The sequence below is a fragment of the Cebus imitator genome, unplaced genomic scaffold (assembly GCF_001604975.1).
Source record: "Cebus imitator isolate Cc_AM_T3 unplaced genomic scaffold, Cebus_imitator-1.0 Scaffold52, whole genome shotgun sequence".
In the NCBI taxonomy this organism is placed as follows: Eukaryota; Metazoa; Chordata; class Mammalia; order Primates; family Cebidae; genus Cebus; species Cebus imitator.
Genome location: NW_016107367.1, coordinates 5,919,404 through 5,940,998, shown reverse-complemented (window position 1 = coordinate 5,940,998; position 21,595 = coordinate 5,919,404).

The following is a 21,595-nucleotide window of genomic DNA, read 5'->3' as shown; positions in this document are numbered from 1 at the left end:
AAGAGAAAAACTTCCACTGGAGAGAGGGAATGGCTGTATCGTTTACTTTATTTGAAAACGGCACATGCTTTTATTAAGACATAAATGCCAGTGATGGATTTTTCTCTTGGCATGTGGCTGTGCTCCCCAGCTCTGGGGTGAGATGGCCGGGAGATGTAAGCTACTACAGAGAAAATATTTACCACACTGAGCTATCACGAGGCAGAGTAAGTGGGCAGAGGGTAGCTGGTCCCTTTGACCACCTCATTCCAGGGAAAATAAAGCGGGTCCCCGGAACAGTCACTAAGAGAGGGGAGCAAGTGTCCTCTCTCGGCAGTAGAATCTCTGAAAATTCGGATAACGTTAATTGTACCACTGTGGTGGCAGTGCAAGAAATTCCTGTTCATCCCGCGGCAATGATGATTAAGGTAGCAAACACCCAGTCGAGGAAGTCAGACTCCGGCCCTGGAGAATAGTTGAGGATCGCCTGTAGCATATTGTTCCACTCTGCTGGCATCCTAACTAGACAGCTTTTAGTTTTAGCATAAAATCCATATTCCAGACCTTTATGGAGCAGAGAGGCAAACTCCAACGCTGCCGTTGCAAGCATCAAACAGCATTAGAATGAATTAAAGAGATTAAAGACTCTTGATGCTGTTGGGGCTCTTCTCCATCCCCTTCTGTTCTCTCCAAGGACTTGTTTTAAAGGCGTGGGGGCAAATCGGAAGAAGGGAGTGGGAAAAACAAACCAATCACGCTAACCTCACTCCGGAATTGAAGCCTGATTCTATACCACGCATGGATTTAATTGGGAAGGGAGGTCTTTTAGAGGCACTCTGGGTGGGTGCATAGACCAGTCTGGAGTTTCACAGTACGGCTTCTTCCAAGGTCCAAGCCTGTGTCCAGGGGCCATCCCCGCTTCCTGGTGGACGGGAAGACGTCTTCGGTCCGGTGGGGTGACAAAAAACCCAAGGAGGGCATCAGATGTGTGCACTCTGGTGTTTGGAATTTAAGGAAAATCTGTAATTTTCCCCCTGCATTTCCTCAGAGAAATTAGCTATTCTATTCACTGCATAAATTTTCAGGTTTTGCTAGCACGACACTCAGGGTGTTGAATTTTTTATGACAAAAATGCTGTAATAATTGTTGAACAGATGTAAGTGTTGGAGACTCAGCTCTGGCAGACCTCACGAAACCTCGATTAGCAATTTAACCCTGTCCTCACTCCTGTCCGCACACCGCCGGGGAAGAGGAGTTTGCAGTTTTGGAGGGTTTCACTGGGATGTGCACAAAGGCAGAAGCAGAGTTTTCTGGAGAGCAGGGAGCGTCCTTTAACGAGCTCTTAAACCCAGCCAGAAAAGGAAGGACTCGGTGCAGCCTAACCCCGAAATTAGCACATTACCAAGTTGTCTAGCTGGGTGATTAATAAACTAATTGACATGGGGACACTTGTCACTGGCGAAGCAGCTTCCGAGCCAAAGCAGGAGCAACTCCACGGCGTCTTCCGGGGAGCCGGGAAGTGGCAGTCTACACCCGCTTCTGGGCTCCGGTGACACAGGCCGGCCGGGCCTCCATTTACACCTCAAAGCAGAGTCACAGAGGGATCCACCCCTTTCCCGGCTGCCTACACAGAAGGCAGCCATGGGGGACTTGCCGAGGACTTTGTCCACCAAGTGATGAAAGCATGCAAATGCCTCCGAATCAAAGGTAAATCAAAAGAAAATGGCAGCCCGCAAGAGGGGGCGGCGGTGACAGCCCGTCAGCCGCGGAGCCACCCGACAGGCCTGGTGGCAGCGTGGAGGCTGCCAAGACAGATGTCACGGCGAGGAGGGCGCGCTTTCGGCGGGGCCTGATGGAGCAGGAAGTGGTACTGCACGTGCCACTTAAGGGAATAATAATACTAATAAAACTGGGTGCTGTGAAGGGGGAGAGGAGGGAGAGAAAGGTGGTGAGAGCAGAGAGGGGAGGGAAAAGGCATGTCACAACGTTTGGTAGAGGAGGAACTGAATGAATGGCCATCCTCAAGTGCGTGTGCGCTCACACGTGCGTCCTCTGGTCGCTGGCTTTCCCCAGGCGCTTACAGCAGCTTGAGAGGCATCGTGCTGGCGGAGGCCTGCGGTTCTGTGACAGCTGCGCCTTTGCAACAGAGGAGAGGTGACCACAAGGCCACAGAGGTCCTCCAGTTTTCAGAGCCCTCTTTTCTGCCTTTCCTGGAAATTGACTTTTGGCTTCCTGCCAAGATTGGGTTGCCCATTATACAAAGCAAACCCCCGTTTGGGGCATCGCAGAGCTGCAGAGATGGAGCGAGACAGAGGCTGGCGAGGAGAGCCTCCATTTCGGATTTTCACTGTGTCTGCCTCTGGTGTTTGCGGATGGGTCGTGAGCTTCAGCCCAGGAGCGCACGGTATTCGGACCTTAAGTACTGAAAATAATACGCTCCCCATTTCATTAATTACATTTTAATTTAAGTTTAAATTAAAATTAATATATGACAGGCCAGGTGTAGTGGTTCACACCTGTGATTTCAGCACTTTGGGAGGCTGAGACGGAAGGATCGCTTCAGCCCAGGAGTTTGAGACCTACATGACGAGACACCGTCTCTACAAAAATAAGAAAAAAAAAAAAAAAAAAAAAAATTAGCTAGGCATGTTGGCAGGTGCCAGGGGCCCCAGCTATTTCGGAGGCTGAGATGGGAGAATCACTCAAACCTAGGAGGTTGAGGCTGCTGTGAGAGGTGTTCCCACCACTGTATTCCAGCCTGAATGACAGGACAAGACTCTGGTTCAAAAGAAAAACTTGTGTGTGTGTGTGTGTGTGTGTGTGTGTGTGTGTGTGTAATATAATATATATTATATATATATAAATAACCATTACAGCAAGAATGTCCAACATAATAATACTTATATGTGTTTTTTTGTGTGTCAAGTTTTTCTAAAAATTGCTGCTGACTTTGGGGTGAGACTTCTCTTGTTTTGCCTGTGCTCTGCGCGGCTGTTTGGGCTGCATGTTGGGAAACTCAATCCCAGAAATTGTGTAAAAAATAAACTATGCTTTTTAAATTCTAAGATGATTAGCTTTTGTCTAGGAAGTGATCTCAGATAGGTTCTTAGCCATAAATGTATAAAATGGCATAAACCAAAACCCATTGGTTTGACCATAAGAAATTCACTTTTCTAAATGTCCACCTGCTCTCAAAAAGCATTTGAGAGCAATGCAGTCAATGTAACAAAGAGTCTAAAGATATAATGTCCAAGTGCCTTGGAGGTGAAAGACCTTACACTTTATCTTATTCTCACCATTCCTACCCCAAGCTGCATTTTATAGGCAGGAGAGCTGCTGGCTTTATAGCATAGGAACAGCATCTACCATTATCCCATTTTTGCAAATATTTCCTGCGGAAGTCATTTTGAGATTGCTTAACATTCTCATAGGTGTAACTATGTGATAAGTCCTTCAGAGCAGAGAGAAGAGGGGTAGAATTAGCCTAGTCTGGTGGGGTGTGAACAGGTTACCCATGGGGAAAATCTGTCCCAAGAAAGCCCTCACAAGTGGATGTGTGACCCTTAGCATCTCCAAGGCTGAATGAGAATCCTCCCTACAGCAGTGTGGCCAGTGTTAAAATGCACAGAAAGCTCACATTGCAGCAGGCGATGCTGGAAGGGCTTCATCAATATATGCTGTGCTGAGCATCATAAACAATCAGGTGCCAGTAACTGAAACCCTGGGAAGGACTGTATTTATCATTTATTTTACACTTAGTTTAAGTGTAATATATATAAAATATATTTTTTTCTTGAGATAGAGTTTTGCTCTTGTCACCCAGATGGGAGCACAGTGGCGTGATTTCTCCTCACTGCACCTCCTGGATTTAAGCAATTCTCCTGCCTCAGCCTCCCAAGTAGCTGGAATTACAGGCATATGCCACCATGCCTGGCTAACTTTTGTATTTTTAGTAGAGATGGGGATTCACCATGTTGGCCAGGGTGGTCTCAAACGCCTGACCTCAGGTGATCCACCCACCTCGACCTCCCAAAGTGCTGGGATGACAGGTGTGAGCTACCATGCCTAGCCAATATATTTCAGATTATAAATAAAATGCAGTGGAAGTCTCACATTCACTTTAATATCATTTTACTAAAAGTTACCATCTAAGAGGATCATCTCTATTGGGGTTCAACCCAGATGTTCCAGATGTTTCTTCCTTTTTCATCCATGGTCTGCTGGTTCTCTTCATAGTAGCACTTTTGTTTTATTTTTAATATATTGTACATTAGTCTATCCCTGGATAAGCATTTTTTCTTACAAGCTCCTTATTCCTAAGAGAAAAATGCCCTCAGTCTATAATTAAGAATTTTAAGTACTTTCCTCCTCAAATATCTGTGAAAAAGATTGCCTTCTTCCAATTCTCTCTGTTCAAATTCATGACCTTCACTTTTAGGTTACCATTATTTTATTTAACGTAGTTGAAAAATTTCAATCTGATTCCATATTAATATTTCCCTTTTTCAGATGAGGAAAACAAAAGCTCAGAGGCTGTCTTGGAGTCAGCAAGTAAGAAGGAGCTTATAAAGTCTTAACATTCTCCATGTTCCTGCCTGACATCAGAATCCATGCACTCTGCCTTATTGTGGTAGGTGAAAGATAACCCCAAATTCTTAGGTACATCACCTGCCAAAAGGCCCCTCTTATAGGTTCTGTGACTACTTCAATGAAAAGAATAGGGCAGAAGAGATGCTGAGGACTTAAAATCTAGCAGTGTTCACTTCCTGTCTTTTGGAACTTTCTGTTAAAGGCCTGAGCCATATATGAAATCTGTAACTTCCCAACATGCTAGAGAAGCCACATGTTATTGTTCTGGTCAACAATCCCAGCTGACCGAACCAGAAAGTATACCAGTCACATAAATGAAGCATTCTTAGATTCTCCAGTCCAACCCCTTCACCAGCTGAACCCCATTCAGCAACCCTTGTCAACATCACGTGTGGCATAAGAACCACCCAGCTGAGCCCTATCCAAATTTCTGACTACAAAAATCATAAGATCTGATTGCTGTTTTAAGCCAAAAGTTTTGAGATAGTTTGTTAAGCAGAAATAGTTATTGATCAATTACAATGAATAATTTATTATAATTACAAAATACTAGGACCCTGTTGGAATTGCCTGTTCCATGCTTTACTTTGTCTGAGTAGATTTTGAACATCTCTGCAAAATCACAACCACAGGTCGTTACATCCTATTGATCTACATCTAGACTCTCTATCCATATCCTTTGTTTTGCTGCCAACAATTCCTGAGTGGACTGGAAAGATTTCACTGTCTCTGGCTCTTTGATGACAAGAGTAACTTTCAGGCTTCTGGTTTTAACAACATGGCAGACTGAGCCAATAAGCATCACCTTTCTTGTATAAATACACAAAAATACTGGAGAAGTATAATATTTTTAAATGAACACATAAATTCAAAGAAAGGAAATTTTAGGTACTTAAAATGCAATTTCAGTTTGCTGATATCATACTCTCCTTCAGAGCTACTGATTATAGCCTTTGGGTCCAAAATCTCTAAAAGACAGGAGATGCAGCTTTGAATCTGTATATGGTGGGAACCAGAACTGAACCCCTAGCATGAGATAGGCACATTTAAAAGATCTGATAGACTAAGAGAAGCAGAAAGAAAGCTTGCCTTGTAGTTTGGTTTCTGGGTAGGGAAAAAATGTCTTTCATGAGAAATCAAAGTTACAAGCTCATCCAATGCAAAGGAGGAGAGTTCAAGTTTACATTGCCCTTATGATTGCGAATCCAAGTCTAAAAAACTAGACATAGGTCTAGGGTCCCTGCAGAAAGAAATGCAAAATAGTTTCTTTACGAACACATTCTGGAACTTGGGCCATATGGAACTATCATAGGTTTAAAGACAGAGCAAAACTAAACCAAAGCTCTTTGGAAGACAAACTCAATACAAAACAGAAAATCACACTAGGAAAGAAGACACTGGATGGGAAGTTAGACACAGCAAGCCAAAGAAAGGGCACCTCAAGAAGTAGAACTAATAGATTACTTTGAAAGGGATGGGAACATAAGGGTACTTATATATGTAGAGAGATTTAAGCAAAGGAGTTAGAAAAAATAGGACACAAAGAATTAAAAAGTAGAAGATACATTTTCAGGTTGATTCAAGGTAGAAAATAGATCCCTGTATTAAAAAGTCCCTGGGTATCATTAGTACTTCTGAATACAATGATTGAAACCTTGTGACTGCTCCAGGCTGGAATTTTATTCTATAATCCTGTAAAGTACAGGTCACTGGATAAAGGGTGAAAATTTTCCCTCCAAAGAGAGAATGACCTCTTTTATGTTGCTGAGTGGAGCATCACATTTGGCCAAGTTCATGGCCAAGGGAGGAGAACCTTCAGCTTGCACCAAGTTCCGGCCATTGAAGCCTTGAGACTAGACCTGTGTAAAGCAGCTGACTCTGCCTTGGGGGAAATGCCCTTTTGTTTACTGAGCTTCTCCCACCCATGCCTTACTCTACTTCCCTCTAGAAGCTTGAGATATTGGGAACAAGAGTCTCAGCCTCCAAGAGAGGAGGAACACATCAAGAGAATCTGCATTTCTGGGATCATCAGGTTTACTTGATTCATTAGCCTAAGTGCCCAAGTAAATTTCAAACCACAGTGTTACGAATAATTGTCCATGTCCTTCCTCCAAATACTCCCCACCTTTCACCCAAGGGCCCATGTAACTTGCTATTGAGAACCTTTGATTTCTTAAATTTATTTGGGCAGTAGGGTTTTGTTGTCTCTCCTGAAGAAAATAGTGGCAATTTGTACTCAGCTGTGGAATAAAAAAAATCATGAGATATCTTCATGCCATGATTTCATGAAGTGGATTTCATATTTGATGGTTCTAGCCTATTTTCAAAATCCACAACCTGCTGTACCCCAGGAAAATTGACTTCCTCCACTGCCACCCCATTCCTCAACCGCAGAGCTAGAATCCAGGTGAAATGGTGAGGGAGGGAAGCCTTCAGGAGGGAATGAGGCAGGGTGGGGCCTTCCTCAGGCTAGCCACCATTCTCAACATTGGCTGCTCACTAGATTTCAACATCCAAAAGCCCGGGCCTCTCTCAGGCCAATGAAATGAGAAAGCCTGAGGGTAGAAACGGGCTTGGGATGCAAGATAAGATACAGTGTTTGGGTCATACTTATACTAAAAGATTATTTGTTGTTTATCTGAAAATCAAATGTAACTGGGCCAACCTGTATTTTTATTTGCTCAATCTGGTAACTCCAATCCAGATAATACTAAACTTTTAAAGCTCCCCCAGAGACAGCAACATGCAGTCAGTTATTTTCAAACTTCAGTGTGTTTAAGAATCACCTCAATAGATCATTAAACCCTGATTCCTACCTCTAGGGGGTCTCATTCTGTACTTCTAGGGTGGGGCCTAGAATGATCACTTCTAATCAGTTCGTGGGTGATCCTCTGGCTACTGGGGTCCGACCACAACGCAGATAGCAGGAGTGTGTTCCAGCAGATCTGGGCATTGAACTCGAGTCTTCCAACTCCTCCATCCTCCTCACTATGCAGATTGCGTGGATTTTTGTGTGGGCTCTTTGGCTATAGCATGACCTGTTTTTCTTGGTTCTCTTCTTGGTTCTCTTCTCAGATCTCTTGCTTTAGGAGTTAGTTGCCTGGATCTAATTGTATCTTATTAGTAATAAGTTCAAGTCAGATGCTAAAGCTAAAAAAACCCCTCGCCGCACCATCACCGTGATTGATTATATTTAGGATCTATTATTTGCCCTGGCTATAATAAGCTCTCTGGAGGAATAAAGAAAACCTGAGGCACTATCTCCACTCTTAAAGGAATTTGTTGCATCTGAGACAAGAAAATTACACTTAGGGAGAGAGAGAGAGAAAAGGCAACGTGTATTCTTCTTTCACATTGGGAGTTGTTTCCCGAAGAAATTAAAGAGATTCAGCAAAAAGGCATTGGAGGCCAGATCAGAAGGAAGAGGACTGGAAACAGGAGGGAAAAGAACAATTCTCCCAAAACCTTCTAAGGCATTGCTTTTGTTTCCAGCAGTTTTACCTTTGTTCAGCAACTTAGCAACTGTGTGATCTTGGAAAGGTCACCTTAACACCTTAGCCTCAGTTTCCTTTTCTGTGAAAGAATCATGCTGAAACCAACTTCATAAGTTAGCGAAGGACTACAGATAACGGTTCTAAAGTGGTGGTTACAGTACCTGGTGCTTGCAAGTTCCCAAACTCAGCTGTCCATGCAAATTGAGTGGGCAATGTTGGAGAACAGGTGCCACGGTCCAGCCACCTCCAACTCCTGCCGATGGCCACCGTGTGAGAAATAGCCCTGGGAGCTTCATCGTCTAGTTTCTTGAGACAAAATGAATTGTATTTTTGTGGCATCTTCCAGTTTTTAGTTGTGTGCTCATTAGTTTCAAAAGTGTTCACGGTCTATGGCTGCTTTAGTGCTTTACAGTGGCAGAGCTGAGTACTTGCAGCAGAGGCCATAAGGCTGCAGAGCCTAAAATATTTACTTTCTGGCCCTTGGCAGAAGAAATTTGCCAACTCCCAGATGAGGTTACACAGCAGAAGCTTGGGTGGAAGGAGTGGCCCCTCTGTTGATGGTTCCCTGTCTATTCTGCTCACTGTTCTCTGCCCTCTCAACTCCTCCCTACACTCTGTGTCTTTTTTTTTTTTTTTTTTGAGATGAAGTCTCACTCTGTCACCCAGGCTGTAGTGCAGTGACATGATCTTGGCTCAGTGCAACCCCGCCTCCCAGGTTCAGGCAATTCTTCTGCCTCAGCCTCCTGAGTAGCTGGTATTATAGGCGTGTGCCACCACACCCAGCTAATTTTTGTTTTTTAGTAGAGATGAGATTTCACCATGTTGATCAGGCTGGTCTCAAACTCCTGACATTGTGATCCACCCGCCTGGCCTTCCAAAGTGCTGGGATTACAGGCTTGAGCCACCATGCCCGGCCTACGCTCTGTGTGTTCTTCTCCCCCTCTGTATTTCATGAGGTTTCCGATTCCTCATGCCTTCTGTTTGCAGAAGGCCTTTTGTGGACAGTCTCAAAGCTCTCACTACACCAGGGACTTTCAGTTTCAGCTCTCAACATCACCATCATCTTTTTCCAGTTTAGACTCCAAAGATGAAGACTGTGTCTTGCCCAGCTCATCTGATCTTGTTAGCCTGTGATTTATGTCTCCGTTCAGTCTCTGGGTAGGATTTCCTTGGGTCAAAGTGGCCACCTGGATCCAGTTGATTGACATCTTTGGTATAGTCTTAATACAAAGACTTTTGTGATTGAGATTAATTATCTTTCTCAATCTTTTCATGATTCCATCCTGTACCATGGCTTTATATCAATTAACCAACACAGCTAAGATTTCTAAGTAGTTAACCCTTGAATAACATGAGTTTGAATTCGAGGATTCATTTATATATAGACTTTCTTCTACCTCTGCCACCCCTGAGGCAGCAAGGCCAGCCCCGTTTTTTCTTCCTTGTCCTCATCTACTCAACATGTAGCTTCATTCTCAAATGACGAGGATGAAGACCTTTGTGTTGATGCACTCCCAGTTAATAAATTGTAAGCACATTTTCTCTTTCTCTTGATTTTCTTTTCTCAAGTTTATTGTAAAAATGCAGTGTATAATATATGTAACATTCAAAATGTGTGTTAATAAATTATTTATGCTATCAGTAAGGCTTCTGCTCAATAGAGGGTTATTAGTAAAGTTTTTGAGCAGTCAAAAGTTACATGTGGATTTTTGGCTGCAGAGAGGGCCAGTACCCCTAATCCCTACATTGTTTGAGAGTCAACTGTAGATAGTATTACTCCTATCTCTGTAGTATCACTCTTATTTTGAAGGCGAAGAAATTGAGACCTTCTGCAGTTAAACATCTAAGTCAGAATGAACCACGTTTTTAGCGATAGTAAAGCCGGGGCTCTGGATGGCGCTCCTGGATCTCCTAAATCTTGATTCTGTGGTCTTTTCTCCCCACATGGCTCCACTGTTGTGGCAAAGTCCCTTAAGCTGGACCTGACTGGGTGATGTGAAATTGGCCATGCAGAGAGGACAGAGAGTGGGAAAACAAACGAGGTAAGAAACTCCTTGTATTAGTTGGTTCTTGAACTGCTATAAAGAACTACTGGAGACTGGGTAATTTATGAAGAAAAAAGGTTTAATTGACTCACGGTTCCATAGGCTGTACAGGAGGCACAGCTGGGGAGGCCTCAGGAAACTTAACAATCATGGCAGAAGACAAAAGGGAAGTAAGTAGGTCTTCACATGGCCAGCAAGAGAGAGAGACGGAGAGCAAAACGGGAGGTGCTACCCACTTTCATACAACCAGGCCTCATGAGAACTCTATTAGGAGAATGGCAAGGGGAAAGTTCGCCCCCATGACTCAATCACCTCCCACAAGGCCTTTCCTCCAACCTTGGGAATTACGATTGAACGTGAGATCTGCGCGAGCACACAGAGCCCCCACATTAATCCTCTTCAGTTGAAGGTAACTGTAGGGGAGAAGAAGGTGTGTAGAGCGGGTTAGGCTAAGTCGGTCAGAGCTGGGAAGCACCGAAGTCTAGGCTGTCTTGCAACTGCAGGGTGTTTTCAGAATCCAGAGGACTGAGCCTGGGACAGCATTTCCTGGACCCTAAGTCCACACCTGCTATCTACAGGCAGCTAGAGAAAAAATAAGAATCAGCATTGGTCACAGGTGACTTCGGGGCAGGGCACTGAGTTCACTGCTCTCCACTGCGGCTGCAGACAGCCTTTAAACTACTTATTCCATCCAGCAGAGACAGTTTGCAAACGAAGGTTTCTGAACAGGCATCTATGCTTAGAAGAGATTTGCTGATGTAACAATTATTTGCACTATTTATATTCAAATGTTCTTTTAAAAAAACGCAGCCTCCAAATTTGCTGATAGTAACTGTGTGCAAATCAGGAAATTTATCTCCTTTTTATAGGCTAAAATCAAATTACACTTTACATTTTTCTCACTTGCAGAATATTAGATTGTGATGTCTAAATGACTCGTGTTTATGAAAAAGGTGAATTTTAAGAACAAATTTTAAAACTGCATAAGCAGTTTAATGGGTGTTTTTAGAAAGTGAAAATGATCAGTCAGTAAGTATTTATTATGTATTAAACTGGAACTTACATCGTCTCATCTGTTAGTGCTGAATTCTGAAAATTACCATGGCCCAGGTTTGTGTTTATGAACTGATGGACCACAGGACTGTTAAAAAAAGTTCTAAAAAAAAAAAAGTTGGTCAGTGTCCCTATTTTTTCATTAACTTCCTGACCTGTAATCTGAGATCTGATTGAGTTCGCAATATCCTGCAAGTCACAGATTCTATCCCCATTTATGCACACGATTGTAGTTGTCACATGGTTTTCAGTGTTCTTAATGAGCTGTTAACAAGCTGTCAATTACCTATGCAAATTAGGGAGCCTGACATCGAGAGGTGGCTGTATCTGGAGTTAAAGAGTGCTACCTTGGAATGTTATGAAATCAATCATTCTTGCTTTAATAGCTGTCTTTACCCATGTGTCTCTTGTCATGTCTGGGTCTTTTTTCATTATAATACCTACCACATAAGAAAAGCCCTCTGGGAATTTTGAAGGTGCTTAGAGAGAAGCTTACCCAAATCTTTCATAACTTTCAACTTGGCTTAAAGATTGCCTAAAATGCAGGCTTACTTTTTCACCCGTCTTTCCAGGCACACGAAGACATTCTGTGGAGCAAGGAAAGTCATTGCTATTCTTGTACTGATGGGAAGAGGCTTCTACTCCCCTCTTAGTCCCAGATCTGAGGGACTATTTGGGATCTTTTGCCCATGCCTCCTCTGCAAAATAAATAGGTCTTTATTCCCTCCACCACTTGTGAGCTCCTAGGTGCAAGTACGTTGATAATTAATAAGTCAAGCTAAGTGCAAGGGTTGACACAAGCAAGCTTATTCACTCAACAGTGTGCTGAGCCCCATGTTCTAGGCACTGTAGATGCAAGAGTAAACCAAGACAAGATCACATTCATAGAGCTGAAGACCGATAATAAACAAGAGCCATAGTAAGTGGAGAGTGAATTGGGGTATTAGAAGGTGATGCATGGTATGAAAAACAGAGAAAGAGGAGAGTAAGGGGGGCCAGGAGTGGTTGCAGAGGGCAGTTGTATCTAACGGAATGATCAGGTGTGGCCTCATTGAGGAGGGTACATTTCAGCAAAGACTTGAAAGAAGTGAGGTTGTTGGTCACAGAGATACCTGAGGGACAGCACCTGAGGCAGAACCAAATGTGAGTGTGAGAGCAGGTTCCAGAGCAGTGAAGTAGCCAGTGTGAGAAAAGTCGAGGCAGCTATGGAAAGCTGCCTGCCTTGCACAAAAGAACTTAAATCTCCTTCCTGGCATGTGGGCTGAATTTAGTGACTTAATCGTTTTGGAAATGATGATTTTCATTTCTGTAATAACGTCAATGAATTTTTCCTACTTTTGTGTTAAAATCTATTGTCTATATTGAACTTCAATGAAATCGATGGCAGACTCGTGTGATTCTGTCACTTCATACATTGGTCTTTGGGAAAATATTGGTTCATTGAGTTATGCGCTGAGGCCAGAGCTGAAGTGGGAAGCGCAGGTCACATGGGCCTCTGTGGATAAGCTCCTTGACTTTTCTTCTGACTACAATGGGAAGCCATTACTGTTTTTTGTTTTGTTTTGTTTTTTATTTTAAACTTTCTATCTGAAATAATGTTTAGGTTTAGCGAAGAGCTGCAAAGATAGTACAGGTGTGCCCTATACCTTTCGCTCAGCTTTCTCTAGTGGTCACATCTTTCACTGCCGTGCTCCATTGACCAAAACTAAGAAATCAACTTTTGTACAATACCACTCAGTACATTGCATACTTTTTTTGGGTTTACCCAGTTTTCCATTAATGATCTGTTTTTTCCCTGTTTCAGGATCCAGATTTTCTGTTTAGCGTCTCATCAGTGTCCTCTAATCTGTGACTCTTTCTTGGTCTTTTTTTGACCTTGACACTTTTCAAAAGTATTCAAATATTGTGTAGAATGTGCCCCAGTTTGAGTTTGGCTGATGTTTTCTCATGTATACTCTGAGGGTATGGATTTTGAGGAAGAATACCAAAGAGATTATGTGCTCTTGTTTTTCCACTGTGTTGGGGGATACCAGGAAACCACATGACTCCTTATTGGCGATGTAATCTTGGTCACTTGGTTAAGGCGGTGTTGGCCAGGTTTCTCCGCTGTAAAGTTACTGCTTTTAGTTTCCTATACTCTATTCATTAGCATTAAGTCGCTAAATCCAGCCCACATTCAAGGAAGGAGATTTAAGTTCTGCCTCCTGGAAGGAGGGATTTCAAGAAATTTGTAGTCATATATTAAAACCGCCACATTCATTAGAAAATTTGGGAGGAGAAACTTTGAGATGACGAAAATATCCTATTGCTCCTTAAAGCTTTGCTCATTAACTTTAGCATTCATCTGTGGACCTGGCCCACAGCATTTATTAATGTGATGTTCCAATGGTGCTTTTCTAGTTCCTTCAGAACTTCATTGCCAGGTTCACAGCAGGAGTGGCATACTTGATTTCTCTTTGAAAAGTGATTCCAGGGTTCACGGACTGAAATAGGAAGCCAGGGTGGAGGCCATTGAGATGACTCAGGTAAGGGATGGTGGTGTCTGGGGCCATGTGAAGGTGGTGCTCTCAGATTGTCTGTGAATCTGTTAAAAGCATGGAGATGCCATCATTAAGGAGGGGCAGGCTGTGCTAGGCCAGTGGGTATGGAGTAAGCCAGGTGCTCAGATGCCTTGGGCAATGAGAGTTATTGAATAAGCTACCTCACAACTGAGTAAGAAGTCTGGGAGAGAGGTCCCTTTAATTGGCCTTGAAACTTCTTCGAGCTGAGTTTGAGCTTTCTCCATAGTGTATCCTTAATAAATATCCTATTTTAAGGGCTAAAAGATGAGCTACAGATTAAGAGAAGACATATGTAACATATATAGAACAAGAATAATGCAAAGAATCCATTTAAAAAACCAAATTCATAAGAATGACAACAAAGGATAAAAATGGCAGAAGATAGGCAATTCACAGAAAAGGAGCTCTGAGCAGTCAATAAACATGTGAAAAGATGCTCAGAACCAGTAACCAAAACAATGTAAGCTGATGCAATGATAGGACACCATTTAATAACTGTCAAATTGCCAAAAATTAAAAGGCCTAATAATACCAAGTGTTGGAAAGAACACGAAGAAAGAATACTGTTGCACAGTTCTGGTGAGCGTGTAAGTTGGTCAGTCTTTTGTGGAGCAATGTGCTAGGACACTGGTTAGGAACACGGACGCTGCAGCCTCTTTGAGGGGAATCAGTTCCAGTTCTACCCTCCATTACCTGTGTGATCATGGGCAGGTGACTGAATCTCTCTGCATCTCACTCTCCTCATGTGTGAAGTGGGGGGAATACTATGATCTAGCTTACTGTGTTGTTCTAAGAAATACATAAATTAACATTCTGTCAAGCTCTTAAACTCAATAGAAGACGTTTGTGTTAGCGTAATTAAAAAATCTCTTCCTCCCATAAATTAGCAATTCTACTTCTAGGAATAAAACCAAGGAAAAAATGTATCTAATAAGACAGATAAAAGGAATGTTCACAGCAGCATTGTTCATTACGGTTAAAAAAAAAATTAGCAACAACCTAAATGTTTATTCTCAGAGTGGAAAAATATACACTAATGTGGTAGTTGCAATAGAATATTATAGCACAGTAAACCTGTGTAAGCTAGAGGCACATGATCTGCAGTGAATAGATCAAGCAACATCGAGCAAACAAGGGAACTGCAGAATTTGTACATTCTTCAATCTATTGCAATGCTATTTTGGTTGAAGGATATAAAACAACCTGGCCTCTCATATACATATAGTTGGAAAAGTCAGAAATAGTTTAATAGTCTTTTCAAATAACTTTTGGTAGTTATCTTTGACGGTACACCATTTGGCAAATAGTTTCTTAAGGGTTGGTTGTAATGTGAAATCTGTAATGACATAAATGAGTTTTTCCTACTTTTGTATTAAAATCTATTGTCTATATTGAACTTCAGTGAAATGATGGCAGACTCGTGCAATTTTGTAACTTCATACATTGGTCTTTTGGAAAATATTGGTTCACTGTAATTATGCAAATCTTCCAAATGTTGATACATGTAAGTATAAAATCTTTTTAAATCTACATTAGTGGTTAACAGCAATCTCATCAGAAAATGTTTCTAAGTATTGGTTCTCCATCAGCTCACAGTGGTAGAGAGATATTTTCTAAAATTCAAATGTTTTAATTTGAATTCTGATATTATCAGTTGTTTCTTTTGAAATGACAGGCTCATTTTATTCAGTTTTGAGAAAATGTCTGCTAAATACTCTAGTTCAAATAGCCATAATTTTTCTGTTAGTTGTTCATTTAAGTAAAAATGTTGTTGTGTGGAGGGTGGCTAGTTCAGCTTGCAACTCAAGCAAGCAAGCAAGCAAGTAATCACACATGTGTTTTCCTCACAATGCCATCATACTTTGGGGTGCAACAGAAATGTGCTGTGTGTACTTCCCATTTTGTAACACAGAATATCAAAACCAAGTACCCATAAGGGCCTCGAGGTTATAACATTAATATTTTTTACTGCTTCACTGAGAGTATTGTTAAGTGAAACTGTTCTTGGTTTTTTAACTTCAGGTGTGTGGCAGTAAGTAATGCAGAGACTTCTAGAAAAGTCTTTGCCATGGCCTTGGTTCCTGCTAAAAAGATGGCATTGGGAGAAATTTTAGAGGGCTTTGAAACTCTTTTTATACTCATGTTCTATATGGTCTAATTTTAACATAAATAATATGCCTTCATAATGGATTGCAAGAGGCATGTGATTTTAGAGATTTTATTTTGGGATACATTGTCTTCTGTAGTATTTAAGGGAAAGAGATATTAATGTGCATCACCCTATTTTTTAGACAGAGTCTCTCTCTGTTGCTTAGGCTGGAATGCAGTGGAGCGATCTTGGCTCACTGCAGTCTCTGTCTCCAAGGTTCAAGCAATTCTCCTGTCTCAGCCTCCTGAGTAGCTGGGACTGCAGCATGAGCCACCACGCCTGGCTAATTTATTGTATTTTTAGTAGAGACAGTGTTTGACCATGTTGGTCAGGATGGTCTCAATGTCCTGTCCTCGTGATCCACCCAACTCGGCCTCCCAAAGTGCTGAGATTACAGGCATGAGCCACTGTGCCCGGACTCCGTATGCTGTTTTTGAAGCCATAGGTAGTTGTATGATTTTGTTATCAGCAGTGCTAACCTGAATGTGACCTGATTATCTTGAAAATGCTGGAACTTATACAAATGCACTATAAAATAAAATGTGGGCTGATTCCCAGGAAAAAATGAAGCTGGTTTGTCAGTTCACCTTTTGTACCATGGGCACAAATGCCAATTGAGTGAAACGAGGCAAGTAATGTCTCACTACTTCTATGGGAATAGTTTTGACCTTGGAGACACCCTGGCAGCATCTCGTCACAGACCACTCTTTGTAAACGGATGTTCTTACTGAAGTCTAGACGTTTTGGTTGGTTGATTGGTTGACTTATTGTGCTCCCATGCCCTTCTCAGGGCATTGCTCCAGCTCTTGGTTCCTCAAGTATAGGGAGCATGCCATACAATGTTTCTCCTTCCCCTAATCCTGGCCACAGCTTGCCTAAGAAAGTGGTGAGAACATGACGAGGAAGTATCTGATGCATCGGCAAGGTGGTGGCCCATCAAACTCTTTTTGTGGAAAGTTTGAATAAGTCTCAGAGTTGTACCTAGTCAGGCATTAGAGGCACTGGAAGAGGGGACCATATGGAATGGAAGCCATTTTTGTCAACCTAAATGTTGACAAGGATGCAAAGGAAGCTGGTACGTTTCTGCAGGTAGAAGTTGGAAATGAAGCAGTATGGGGAAGAGTCAGGACGAGAGTCCCTGAAGGGTCATGGAGAAAAGACAGAGAGAGGGACAGAGACAGACACAGATAGAGATAAGATAAACACACAGAAAGACAGAGAGAGAGAGAGAGAGAGAGAGAGAGGGAGGGAGGGAGAGAGGGAGAGACAGAAAGAGAAACTGACTTCCAATAAAGCCCCTTATGTTAATTTGATTACTTTTCCTCACAACATAGAACATGACAAAGGCTCCAGGGGAAATTCAAAGTGGAGAGAAGGAATTAGAAACTTGAAGTCTTTAATTATGGGAATGCACCAGGACTCTTAAGAACCTCGATTAGAAATTCACTTGAAATTAAAATTTCAGGACTTTTAGATGGCACAGTAAGTATAGATCTATTTTTTCATCCATCTCCAGAGGATATTTTCGGTTAAAAAATAGGTTTTGTTATCAGAGTCAGAACTTATGTGGGCCACCAGTAACCCTGATTGCTCTGAAATGTGCAAGAGCTCTGGAGACCAGGATTGGGCATTCTTTTCAGCATAAGCCCCCTTTAGGTCTCTGTGAAACAACCCTCACCAGATTGCCTGTTAATCGCCCCCGTGGCATCTCTGTGGTCAGAATGCCATTTCTGGCTTTATTTTCTGTTTTCTGTTTGTACATAAGATAATCTTTTTTTATTTCCATCTGCAAACTCTAGGGGGTAAATTTTGAGCATGATGCGTGGAGGTTTAGCCATGGGACTCTCATTACCGTTAATGGGAATGACAGCACTCAGTTTCAGAGCCCAAGAACATTTACCCCTTGGATGATGGTGTTTTGTGGTTGGATTTTTAATTGTATTTACAAATAAAGCTGACATACAAACAGCGGCGGCTCCCAGGAAGACAACATTGTAGAAAACGGGTAGGGAGTTGGACTGTCCTTGGATACCCAGCCTCACACAATTCAGAGTTAGAGAAGGCTGGTGTGGGTCTCTGTACCTCTTATTATGATTGTGGTAAAACACACGTAACACAAAATTTATCATTTTGAAGTGTACACTTCAGTGGCATTAAGTACATTGCAATTGTGCAACCACCACCACCATCCAGCTCTAGAAATTCTTCATCATTTCAAACAGAACTTTATACCCACCCATTAAACACTACATTCCCACCCTGCCTCTCCCTGGCTCATGAAAACCACCATTCTGTTTTCTGTCTGTAAGAGTTTGACTCCCCTAAGGGTCTCAGGTAAGTGGGATTATACAGTATTTGTTCTTTTGTGACTGGCTTATTGCACTTAGCATAATGTCGTCAACATTCATCCGTGTTGTAGCATGTACCAGAATTTTCTTTTTATTCAAGGCTGAGCAATATCTTATTGTGCATTTATTCATTTATTTATTTATCATGATGATGATATTTTTAGTAGAGATGGGGTTTCTCCATGTTGGTCAGTCTGGTCTCGAACTCCCGACCTCAGGTGATCCACCTGCCTCAGACTCCCAAAGTGTTGGGATTACAGGTGTGAGCCACTGCTCCCAACCTATTGTGTATTTATCTACCACATTTTTATTCATTTTTTTATTGAGGGATGCTTAGGCTGCTTCCACCTTTTGTTTGTTGTGAGTAATGCTGCTGTGAACATGAGTGTGCAGATATCTGTTTGCGTCCCTGCTTTCAATTTTTGGGATGATACATCCAGAAGTGGAATTGCTGGATCATATGGTAATTGTACGATTGATTTTCTGAGGGACTGCTTATTGCACACATTTTACATTTTCCCCAGCAATGCAAGAGAGTTCCAATTTCTCCACATTCTTGCCAATACTTGGTCATTTTCTGTTTTTTATTTTTGTGTGTGTTTGTGTGATTTGTGTGTGCTTGTGTGTGTTTATTTTTTAAATAATAGCTGTTCTAATGGGTATGAAGGTTTTCTGCATCTTGATAAACACCAGACAGATTATGTATTCATTCATTTTTTCTCTCCTAATCCCCCTTTCCTCAAACTTAAAAACTCAGAAAATACTCCTTGAACCTAAGAATTGATTAGGTCTCCCCACTTGAAGTACTCAAAATGCCCTCTGCATGTTTCCATTGCTATGTGTGTCACATCATTTATAATTTGTGGATTTGTGGTTTATAAGTTTGTCTTCCTCACTATCCTCTGTGCAGCTGTTAAAAGCAGCATCTGTCCAACATGGGATTGGACACCTAGTAGGTACTCAATACATATTTATTAAATGAATGTATTTAAACCAATTCTGTTCTATGTGACAAATGAGTCTTTAAATATGAAGAAGAGAAAGGCTCATTACCAGGATGACTATATCAAAATTCAGATCGTGCAGTAACAAAATAACACGACTGTAAACACAGAGATGGGAAAAAGTAAATTGACTAAATTATTAGTGTCATTTTGATTTCAGAAAGTGCTGCTTCTTTACACATAAGCAGTTACAAATGCAGCCTATAAAAGTTAATATTCATAACATGATTATCTTTCAATGAAAGTATTAGGGAAACACAAAATAATAATAATGGTAATGTACAGGGGGCGGGCTTCCATGCTAACCCCGACACATCAATTTCAGCATTTAAACAAGGAGCTGCAGCACTTTAAGACATGAGGCTCCTATGCCCAGTTTCAGAGTGACCCTCAATAAGTACATGGGAGATCATGATTACTTGGCATTTCTTGATTACTGATTATTTAGAAGGCACTTTGGAAATTGCAGATAGCTTGCTTGCCCAGGGGAATTATAATCCAAGTATGATCAACAAGGTGAAGCTGGGCAGGGAAGGTTAGACTAAAAATAACGAAAGGGTCCTGGTTTTAAAGCTACTTTTTTCTGCATTTTTCTTCTTTCTTTTTTTTTTTCCTTTTGATTTTTAGTTTATGCTCTGGTTATTTGCACATTTTAAAGGAAGGTCTAGACAAATATATTCTTGTGGGGAGTGGAGAAGGTGAGTTAAGTATACACTGGGCTAAGGGAATTGCATGAAATAAAAATAGGAGTGTGAAAGAAAGGTAAAATTTAAGGCATTTGGCATGGAAAAAGACATCAGACATCACTCATTCCCTTCATTTCACAGATGAGATGAGTAAAAATTTAAAAGAGAAGGAGTCTTGGCAGGGCCAAGGATCACACCAATTGATAGCAGCAGAAATGGGTGTACCACCAAATTCTGATGGTTCTTGGATCGAGGCTGGAAGATGATCTTAGGTATAAAACTCAGACACACGTACTCAAGAAAGAGAATCAATCAGACGAATGAATGACATCAGAGAAACAGGCGCAAAGCGGTTGGACTTCCACGAACTCAGTACTCTTGAGATGGGCCACACAGAAACTCCAAATAGAGCTCCAGCCCCATTAGGTATCGGAGGAAGATGCAAGAGGTCTGTAGTACTTTTGCGACCCACAAAAATGTTTTTTAATTTCTTTGGTAGTCAGAAGAAAAATATAAATATAATAGTACCAAATATATTTATGAAGGAAGAACAAACCAAGGCAAAAGCGCCTCAGGTTCCCGTAAGTCATGAAGCAGCCCTCCTTCCAAAGTACATGATCTGAGCACAAATTTCTCATTGGTCATTACCGTCTCAGTTTGGGGAATTAAATTCATGTAAGCAAGTCGGGCTCAAGATCTGAGATTAAAAGAATGACAACACTTCTATATTACTTAGGGCTTTCAGTAGCAAGCAGCAGAAAATCAATTTAAATTGGCCTGAGCAAAAGAGAGAAGCAGTGACTCTCAAAACGTAAAAGTCCAAGGTTCTCTGGTTTCAGGTACAGTGGGAAGCAGGAGTTTGAGTGATAACATCCAGAACGTGTCTCGCCTTACTTCCAGGTGCTACTGGTGGTGTTCTCGGACAGACTTAGATTGAAGAGGGCCAACCAGCAGCTCAGAGCTTATATCGCACTAGGTTAGATTTCACAGGGGCTCCAGCACATGTCCCTTCAATTAACTCTTGCAGCACGCCTGGTACTATACCAGGTCTTTACTTGTTATCATTTCATTAAATCCTCAACGCCAGTCTATTAGATAAGATCTAGTCTCACTCCTCTTGTAGAGGGAAATACGCTGAGGCTTCTGGAGATTAGCGAGTCTTGGTTCTTTCTCTCATGCAGTAATCATGATATAGATGTCATTTCTCCTATTTAAGATGTTACTTCTGGAGAGCTGAGGTTGGAGCAACATGCTCCCTTATGTGGACTCACCCCACCTTCATTTCCAGAGAAGCCTTCAGAGAACCTGCAGTCCAGAAGGTGCTCAGTAAATATTAGTTCATGAATTAATAACCTGGCTCATTGGGGCCCCAAATTACCTTAACTGAAAGGGCTGACACATGGGTAGGCTTATGAATGCAGTGTGCAGACGGGAGTAAGAAAAGTGAGAAGCAGAGTATAATAAGATGTGGAGGAAGCAAAAGAAATCGAGTTACTGTATACTAGCAAACTTTAGGCTTAAAAGATATTATCTATTTCAACTACGCTGTCTCCTACCAGTTTCCGTAAGACATTAGGATACAAGGAACGGAAAAGACTTGCCTACATCGTTAATGCAAATACTAGCTCCCACGAATGAAGCCTCTGTTTTAGGCCAGCCACATCATGCAGTATTTCCAGTCTTCAC